General features: G+C 31.0%; 2 non-coding genes across 2 annotated transcripts; both read left to right on the top strand.

Annotated features, from left to right (window-relative positions):
• The first annotated feature begins 6,694 nt into the window (after positions 1–6,694).
• Positions 6,695–6,776, top strand: TRNAS-CGA (transfer RNA serine (anticodon CGA)). The gene has a single exon. It is a non-coding gene; the product is annotated as a tRNA-Ser (tRNA).
• Positions 6,777–8,772: 1,996 nt separating this feature from the next.
• Positions 8,773–8,854, top strand: TRNAS-UGA (transfer RNA serine (anticodon UGA)). The gene has a single exon. It is a non-coding gene; the product is annotated as a tRNA-Ser (tRNA).
• Positions 8,855–10,161: the final 1,307 nt, after the last annotated feature.

The raw sequence follows: 10,161 nt of genomic DNA, 5'->3' as shown, positions 1-10,161 counted from the left end.
CTTCCATACTTAAAGGTTCCAAATTCTCCATAATTGAATTTGTTGAATCGGAATCACTAGAGGATTCTGATTTAATGGTTCGTTCCTCAACAATCTCTGTTTGAATGATTGGTGGTTCCGGAGGAAAATTTAGTGGTTCAGGATCTACGAATCGTTCCTGAATATTCTCCGGATTCTCAATTGTGAGGTCGGGTTCAAAAAATGGATTATCGGAAATTTGAACTGGAGTACTTGGTCGACTGGATGACGATTCTAAAGAAAAATCAACGGTGGTAATATTTGCTAAATGTCTTGATCTAGTTACAGGTGGTGAACGTACAAAAGGTGGTGAACGTCTTGCTCGGTGCATTCACTGAATATCCTATTAGTTTTTAAAAGGAAAGAAAAATTATAATGAGTTATCCAATCAATAGACTTTTTTGATTTTGCCCACGTTTCGAATAGCCAAAAGATGCAGCAGAGGGGCAGGATTCGTTTGGTCTCAATATAATTGAGGACTGTTTGGCTCCAATAACCCGGTCCACGTACAAATCCAACTATTACTACGAACCAGAAAATTTTGATGTCTATCAATTTAACCACTTAAAATAAATTTTCGTAATTTTAAGAAATTTAGATAAGAAGTAGAATAAAAATCTATGTCCTAAAACTAGAATAGCGAGAAATAAGAAAGAAAAAGAGCGCGTCGGAAAAAGGTCGAAAAAGAAAAATGGTTGAAAAATAAAAGGTGACGGAAAAATAAAAGAAACTTATAACACTTAAAAACACCTGACTAACCTAACCTTATTACTACAACTAACTTAAAATTATAATCGCAAATTGAGATTACTAATTGGAATGATAATTGATACATAGGTAAAAGTCGTCTAAAAATATTAAAGCTTACAGGAAAAACTATATCCCAAATGGAAATAACTTAAAAAGAAACTAAAACTTAAAAAGGCGTCGCAAAGTTCTAAAGTACCTAAATCTTAGTCTAAAGAAAAAGCACTTAAGGAATTCTACGGCAAAGCCTAAAAATCTAGAAGTAAAAATAACTATGGCAAAAACTAAGTTTAAAACTAAATATGAGCTAAAAATATAAATATTACGCTAAAACGATTAAAAAGGGACAAAATATAAAAATATACAAAAAGTTGTAAAAAGTACAATTTTTATAAAAATATTATTTTTATACTATTTATTTATTAAAACTATTAATTTTACAATTTAATTAAACTAATTTAACTAAAATATAAATTAAATAAAAAGTAAAACTAATTATAATAATAATAATTAATTAGGGTTAATAATAATAATAATTAATAATTACCCGTAATTAAATGCAGATTAGGGTTTCTGTCGGTGTCAGGGTAGCTCCGCGAGTTGCGGTATTCCAAGCAGCAAACCCCGCGAGTCGCGGGGTTCCAAAATTCAACTCTGGTACAGTTTTAAATTTGACGCGTTTTTTTTTTCGGTTTTTTTTATATGTTTTAAATAAAAACAAAATACTTAAATAAAACTTATATAAAAATAAAGAAACTTTATAAAACTTAAATATTTAACAAAATCTTAAAAATACTTATATTTTTGTTTTTCTTTTTATATTTTTGAATAATTAAAAACGTATTTTTATAAAAACGAATTTTAATAAAAGTAAACTAAAAATCTTTTTTTTTTATATTAGCGTTGCGCTTCCGGCTTTTAAGCGATTCCCCGGCAGCGGCGCCAAAAATTACTTGATGTGGTAGCGGAGTGTATATAAAATAGCTTTATATTTTTAGCAGAAAATACTATTACATACGATACAATTTTACACAAGATATTTATTTATTTATAGAATGGATATACTTAAACCTTGCTACAACACTTATAGGCAGTGTACCTAATCGTACAGTAGTGTAGTTTTTAGTAAGTCCGGTTCGTTCCACAGGGAAAATCTTTAAACAAAGCTTAACGCTATATTAGTTTACTTTTATAAAAATACAAATATATATATAAGTAATATTATTATTATAAAGGGGGGTTTTTACCGTTTAATGACCGGTTTGTCGATTTTAAAACTTTAGTCGCAGTTAAAACCAAATGTAAAATAATAAATAAATACAAGACTTAATTTAAAGCGTAAAGTAAATAACGATAATGAAATTGCGAATAATAAAAGTGCTATAAAATAAACTTGCGATAATTAAAAAGTACGATAATTAAAAGTGCAATTAATAATAACAATAAATAAAAGTGCTATAATTAGAAGTGCAATTAAATATAAAATAAAGAAAATTAAATATGAAATAAAAGAATTATGCTTATTTAAACTTCCGTAATCATGATGTTTGACGTGTTGATTTTAGTTTTATGCCCATTTGTTAATTGTCCTTTGTCCTGGATTATTTAATATGTCCGTCTGGTTTTTGTCCATAACAGTCCATCAGTCATAAATATAAAGTGCGAGTGTCCTCGTCAAATTATCCTTATACCCGAAGTTAAATATTCCAACTAATTGGGGACTTAAACTGTAACAAGATTTTAATACTTTGTTTAATAATTACACCAGGATGTCGACTGAGTGTAACCCAAGGTTTTAATATTTTGTTATCAATTATACCAAGTGTCCTTGTACATAATTTCACCCCTGTTTTAATTATTCTAGTGGCTATTAATCCATTCCCATGTCCGGTTGAATGAACGATTATTCGTACATATAAATACCCGTCCGTCGTGTCCGATTGAGTGTATATGGTAATTTATAGGGACGCCCAATTGTAAATCTTTATATTAACATTAACAAACTATCATTTAGTTAAACAAATATAAAGCCCATTAATAGCCCATAGTCTAATTTCCACAAGTGTCGTTCCTTTGTCCAAACCCCAATTATGGTACAAAGCCCAATTACCCAATTTTAGTAATTAGCCCAACATCATGATTACTTCGGATTAAATAAGCATAATAATAACTTAGCTACGAGACATTAAATTTAAAAGGTTGAACATAACTTACAATGATTAAAAATAGCGTAGCGTTACACGGACAGAATTTCAACTTACACCCTTACAATATTCGCTAACATACCCTTATTATTAGGATTAAAATTAAAATTAAAATTAAAATTAAAATATAAATATAAATATTTACGTATAGATATAGAGAGGATGGATATATATGTTTTTTTTTTGCGATCAGAATTCGTTTGCTTTTATAGGGAGTTTCAGAATTTGGGGCTCCGCGACTCGCGGCCCTTTTTGCCTTCAAACTCCGCGAGTCGCGGAGTTTGTAAATACAGCTCACTCCATTTGGAGTCTTTCTTGCCGATGGATTTTTATTATTTATATAATATATAAATAATTATAAGAATTATTTAAATATTATATTATATTTATGTGCATAGTTGACTTGTAATTTTTAGTCTGTTGCGTCGAGCGTTGAGAGTTGACTCTGGTCCCGGTTCCGGATTTTCGAACGTCCTTGCGTACAATTTAATATCTTGTACTTTGCGTTTTGAATCTTGTACTCTTGTAATTTCGAGACGTTTCTTATCAATAATTGGAACCTCTTTGATTGTCTTTTGTACTTTTGAGCTTTTTGGTCGTTTGCGTCTTCAATTCGTCGAATCTGTCTTTTGTCTTCACCTTTTATTATTTAAACGAATATCACTTGTAAATAGAACAATTGCAACTAAAAGCTTGTCTTTCTTGAGGAATAATGCTATGAAATATATGTTCGTTTTTAGCATTATCACACACATACATACACACTCACGCATACATACATACACACCCCCACACACACATACATACACACCCACACACCCATATATATATATATATATATATATATACCCTTACACACATTAGCATGTATAAATACCTATACCTAAACATGTATACATATAGATACTTACATAGGTATATATATACAGACATACGTATATACACTTAGATACATGCACCTAGATACATACATACATATACAGATACAAACATATACACGAGTACCTATATATAAACTAAAAAACATACACATAGATACAGAGGCATATACATGTATGCATATAAACATAGGTACACAACAAATATGTTGATACATATACAGACCAACGAATAAGCTGTAAATACAACGGGGAAATATGAAAATAATAATGCAATGTACAGCTATATAGGCAAAATCAGATACCATGTATATATATATATATATATATATATATATATATATAGTGTAGCTATATACTATATAGTTGTAGTTATATATATGGTTGTAAAATAAATATATACTACACTTTGGGAGAGAGAAAAAAAACTACAGCTCTTGCGCCTATATTCTAGTTCTAAAGTGCCTAAAATATTAAAAGAATCGTACTCAATAATTCTAATTCTACTCCTCCACAGGCTCCTATCAGAAGTCATGTCATCCGTTAGTAGAAGCTCTTTCATGTCAAGCTTCAATCTATCCTCCAACCTACGTTTGGGTCTACCCCTTCTCCTTACGCCCTCAACAACGAGGGTCTCGACTCTCCTAACCGAGGCTAAAAGTGGGCGCCTCATAACATGCCCAAACCATCTAAGACGTCCTTCCCTCAGCTTGTTGGTTATGTCCTCAACTTTCAAGTTCTCCCTAAAAACTTCATTTTGTATCATATCTAGCATGGTCTTATCACATGTTCACCTAAGCATCTTCATTTCTGCCACCTCCATCATCCTCTCCTGGGCTTTCGTCATTGGCCAACACTCCTCTGATTGCCACCTGAAGAATTTCCCTTTCAATTTAAGAGGTACCTTCTTGTCGCACAACACCCCTTTCGCTGCCCTCCACTTCAACCATCCTACTCGTATACGATGTGTCACGTCCTCATCTATCCTTCCCGATTTGTGAAGCATCGAGCCTAAATATCTAAAGGACTCTTGTGGAGGTAAAATCTGATCCCCAATTCAGACATCCACTATATCCTTCGGTTCCTCTTCGCTCGTCTTGAAATCGCATTTAAGGTACTCCGAATTAAGTCTGCTAATCCGTAGGCCATTTGATTCTAGGGCGATCCTCCATTGCTCTAGCCTTCTGTTAAGCTCATCTTGGGTATCCGAAACTAATACAATATCGTCGGCGAATATTAGGCACCATGGGATGTTATCTTGTATCCTTTGAGTCAGTTCGTCTAGGATCAAAGCGAAAAGATATGGGCTAAGGGCCGATCCCTAATGTAAACCTACCTCTACAGGGAAAAACTCAGTGTTTCCTACCGTTGTACGTACACGAGTCATCGCCCCCTCGTACATATCTCTAATAGTTCTTATATATCTACTTGGGACACCCCTAACATTAAGAGTCTTTCAAATCAGCTCACGCGGGACACAAGTCATAAGCCTTTTCCAAGTCTAAAAACACCATGTGTAGGTTCTTTTGTTTTTCCCTATACTTCTCCATAAGGCTTCTAACGATGTGAATCGCCTCCATCGACGAGCGTCTTGGCATGAAACCGAATTGGTTCTCTGAAACTTTTGTCTCGCGTCGGAGCCTCGTCTCAATCACTCTCTCCCAAAGCTTTATAGTATGACTAAGTAACTTTATGCCTCTGTATAATAATAAATACGAGTAATAAATAATATTAAATAAAAAACAAATACATAGATTTAAGGGAAGCATTTTTTATTTTATTTTTGGAAAGAAGGAAGTAAATTTATTTTTCTTTATTTTTTTGAATTTTTTTGTCAAAATATTAAGATCGCATGAAAATATGAACATTTAAAAAACACAATTTGTGATGCATGTTATTATTACATTTAAAAAATACACTTTGTGATGAATGTTATTATTTTGGCAAAAAACGCTTGAAAAATAAATGATAACATGCATCATGTGTAATGTTTTTATTAGAGTTTTGTTTAAGGGCTTAGAAATTACGTTTATGAAATTAGACTTGGGTTTAGATATTAGAGTTTAGAAATTAGGGTTTAGGGTTTAGAAATTAAGGTTTGACTTTCATTTTGAATAAATAAAATGAGTTTTATTAACATTATGAATATGTTTTTTATTTTATTTTTTATTTTTATTTTCACACGCGTGACGCGTCCTTCTACAAATTAAGTGACTACCTATATTTTATTTTATTAGAAGACTGTAGTATGAATTCTGAACAGTTGCTAAAAAGTTTAGCAATTTTTAGTTGCTTTTAAGATTAATTTCAATTTCAATTCTATAAGCTAAATGCTCCTATTATTGCTTTACGTGATGCTTCACCAACTTGTACTTTATAACCATGTATCGCGATACACAATATACAAATATGTTTAAACCTTTGACACTGTCAAGTTATTAATGGCAGGACAATTCGGTTATTAATTGACAGGTGGCCAGGTGCTAAGTGTTAATGAACATTGAAACCACACCCATAACAGCTGCAATCGTGTGATGCCTAATCATAACTACTTTGCTCTTAATGCTATCTTCTAGTTTCTTATTTTTGAGAATCTTACCTTTGTTTAATCAATGTTCAAGTTATTAATGGTGTAAAATGTAGTTGCACAATATTAAGACATACGAACAAATACAATTACCGAAGCTTAGGTGATTAGAAAAACTAATGTTACAACCTGAGTTTCGTTAGAAGGATCTAATGCGAGAGTAGCCGTAGCCCAGATCTTTGACACATGGAAATCGAAAAATTTAAAATACTTTGTCACTAGCTAATAAAGAAATTATTTTATGAGTTACCAACAAATTTGTCAATATGTCCGAGTGGTTAAGGAGACAGACTCGAAATCTGTTGGGCTTTGCCTGCGCAGGTTCGAATCCTGCTGTTGACGATTAAATTTTTTCCCTTCCATTTTATAGTCTTTGCCGTTGATTGATATTGATCAATCTATCTATTTATAATAGTCTTTTGATTGATATTGATCAATCTATCTATTTATATCCAATTCTTACATTAACGTATAATTTTTTATTTTTGAATCAATAGAAGTGGACGATTTCTAAATAGAGGGATATTTATATTACTAGTGAAATGATCCGTGAAATCACGTGTTTGTTTAAACGAAACAGTTTAATGATATGTTTAAGGTATTAAGTGAACGTAAATGCTAAAGTCATTTAGTTTAATGACCCGTGAAACCACATACTCCGACTAAGAAACTTGTCGTTGTTTTTACAAACATATTGATATACTTAACTTAGTCAGAATAAATGAATCACATTTATTCTCCCACCATTTTCTTCCAATTTTTATCACAATTATTATTTTTCTTGTCATAAAAGGTACATTATAACATTTTATTGACATATGTATTTCATATACATTTTCCGTTATACATTTTACTAACAATATAACATCAAATTAAATTATGGATAATAATAAATCTTTATTATTAATTGCTACATATATGGAATCTTTACATATAGTTAAGTGAATTTCAATTAACTTGAATAAATAAATTAAATATTTAAGTAATGTTAATGACATCATCAAGATAGCTTAGTTTTTTTCTTTTTATTTTTGATTTTTTCTTAACAAAGGAATTAACCTAATAATGACATCATCATTATAGGATTTTAATAGAAACTATAGATTTATATCTTTTAAAATGATACCATTACTTCTTTTTATTTTTATTATTTTTGCCGAGAATGCTATAACTTTATAACCAAAGAGACCTTCAACAAATCGATGAGACTCGAAACATATAAAGAACTACACTACAAAACACTAAAAAAACGGATAACCTTAAGAAGAGCCACAAAACACAAACAAAATGGACAACCATAAGGAGATGCACCAAAACAAGAGCTAGAAACATCAACATACAAGGCAATACGAAAGATAAGTGTATTTAACTCCTTACTAAACAACGAAAAAATTAGTGACTTTTCCACACATTTTTTGTTTTATGGCGTTGACAGTGGTGGCGGATACTAAAGTGTCGGTTGTGTTATTGGTAGCGGCGGCAGCAGCAGCACTAGTAGCAACGACAACGATGGTGGTGGTAGCAGCGGCAACTGCATTGAGCTTTCTATTAAAGGCGCTTTTTTCGTTGGGTTAACCATGTTTTGATGATGAAGATAATGGTGATGGTAGGGAAAGAGATGTGAAGTTTCAATTAGAAAGTTGAAGAAGGTGTAAAAATAAGTTAGAAGCATCTAGAAATTGTGTCAAAAAACGAATTTACCCTTTTAGAATATTTTATTCGGCTGAACCGTAAAACCCAAGGTTTTTATTGATATAAGTAAAATTAACAGCCATCTTTAAACCAAAACGGGGACCGAAATAGTTAAAGAATGCATAATTAATAATCAACAAGCCATAACTTATTGTTCAATCATCTAAAATGCATAATTAATAAGTTCAAAAAATGTAAATTCAAAACCCTTATATAGTTAAAGATAAAATTGATAAGTAAACATATCATAAAAATATTATAATAGTTTAAGAGCCATCTTTAAGCCATAGCTTATCGAGACCGCAATAGTTTAAATCAAAACCGAGACCAAAATAGTTTGAGTCATCTTTAAGCCATAGCTTATCCTTCAATCATCTCAAATGCATAATTACTAATTTAAAAAAATGTATATTCAAAACCCCTAAATAATTAACGATAAAAATGATAAGTAAACATAATACATATCCCAACAATATTATACTATAAACGTCTTAACTATTTTTATTTTTCAGATGATATTATAACACATCCACACATGTTTTTAGTTTTTTACCAATCAGTAATGCATTAAAATTGTAAACATAATGTATTAACACATATTAATATATATTGGATATAATAATCAAGTTAAGAAGCAAAAAAAAATGTCAATATGTCCGAGTGGTTAAGGAGACAGACTTGAAATCTGTTGTGCTTCGCCCGCGCAGGTTCGAACCCTGCTGTTGACGAATAACATTTCTTTTTCATTATTTGTAACTGTTGCCTTTATTTGAATTAGTTGTCCTTATAGAAAATTATAGTTGTTAGATAAATTGTTATTTGTTTTTATTATGTGAAGGCCCTTAAGTTAACATAATGAGTCTCAACTTTAAGAAGTTTGCATAAGCTATGATTCATTGATACTACAACCACAAACAGATTGTAAAAGAGTAAAGGTAATTCTATATATACGGATCATTTCAACACAAAATCCGGCTTGAACCATTTTTCAGTTAAAAAAAGAAGAAGAAAAAACATGAGCGTATATGTTTTGCGGCTTAAAAGTGTAACAATTGTTAGCTATGAATATATACGATATAGAGAATGTCAGGATAGACCTTTGAATCGTGTAAACACTTTTCTAATAAAGTATTTCGACCCTATATAAATATATTGCTTTAGGGTTACATAAAATCTTTATTGAGATAAGACAAATGCACAACTCCAATATAGACAATTAAAATTTAGAGTAAAAAACATAGATAACTAGTATATTGTGTGTGTTCAAGGTTTCTTGATTTCATCATTTGTAATTTGAGACAAGAGTACTCTCTATTTACAGAGATTTAAAGGATGTTCATGAATGGTCATAACTTTTCGTGAAAAGATAACACACCATTTCATTAAAAGTTACACTATTTCATTAATAATGACACATATTTATAAAGTGTTGTGTCTTTTGACAAAAAGACACTAACATTAATAACCTTTCATTTGGATTAATCAAGTTGACTTATACAAGCGTGCACTCCGCACTCTCCTAACTTGTAATTAAGCTTAACTCAAAACCTCTTTGTCACAAGTAAATCACCTTATCACACAAAATGACCAATGACATTAAAATCACCAACATGAATCAATTTTCTAGTAGTGAGTCAGGAAGCTCATGTCTACTATTGCACATTCATCTGGTCGAAACTACAACCTTGTTTATGTTGGTCTTATATTGCGTAAATGATGATATAAACAGGTTTTATGTGTTATTACTCTTTTGGTATGAGTTTAGAAATGAGTCGGGTGCATAAACTCAACTGGATTTAGAAACAATATTACGGCGCGGTATTACTAATTCTAGAACCAGTTGCAGAGCTTCTACTGGAATCATTCTTTGTTGTTCTGCACGCCGCACACTATAATGTAAAAAAAATAGTCACTTTGGTCTTTTCAAAATTGTAGACAAAAATTCACTCCTGTCAAAATTCTCAATTATTTCACCAATAATTAAATATATCTATTTTACCTTAGTAAAAAACTATAAATACATAAGTTTACTTTA

The sequence above is a fragment of the Rutidosis leptorrhynchoides genome, chromosome 9, assembly GCF_046630445.1.
Source record: "Rutidosis leptorrhynchoides isolate AG116_Rl617_1_P2 chromosome 9, CSIRO_AGI_Rlap_v1, whole genome shotgun sequence".
Lineage (NCBI taxonomy): Eukaryota > Viridiplantae > Streptophyta > Magnoliopsida > Asterales > Asteraceae > Rutidosis > Rutidosis leptorrhynchoides.
Note: the sequence above shows the minus strand (reverse complement) of the source record. Positions and strands in the feature narration are given on the sequence as shown.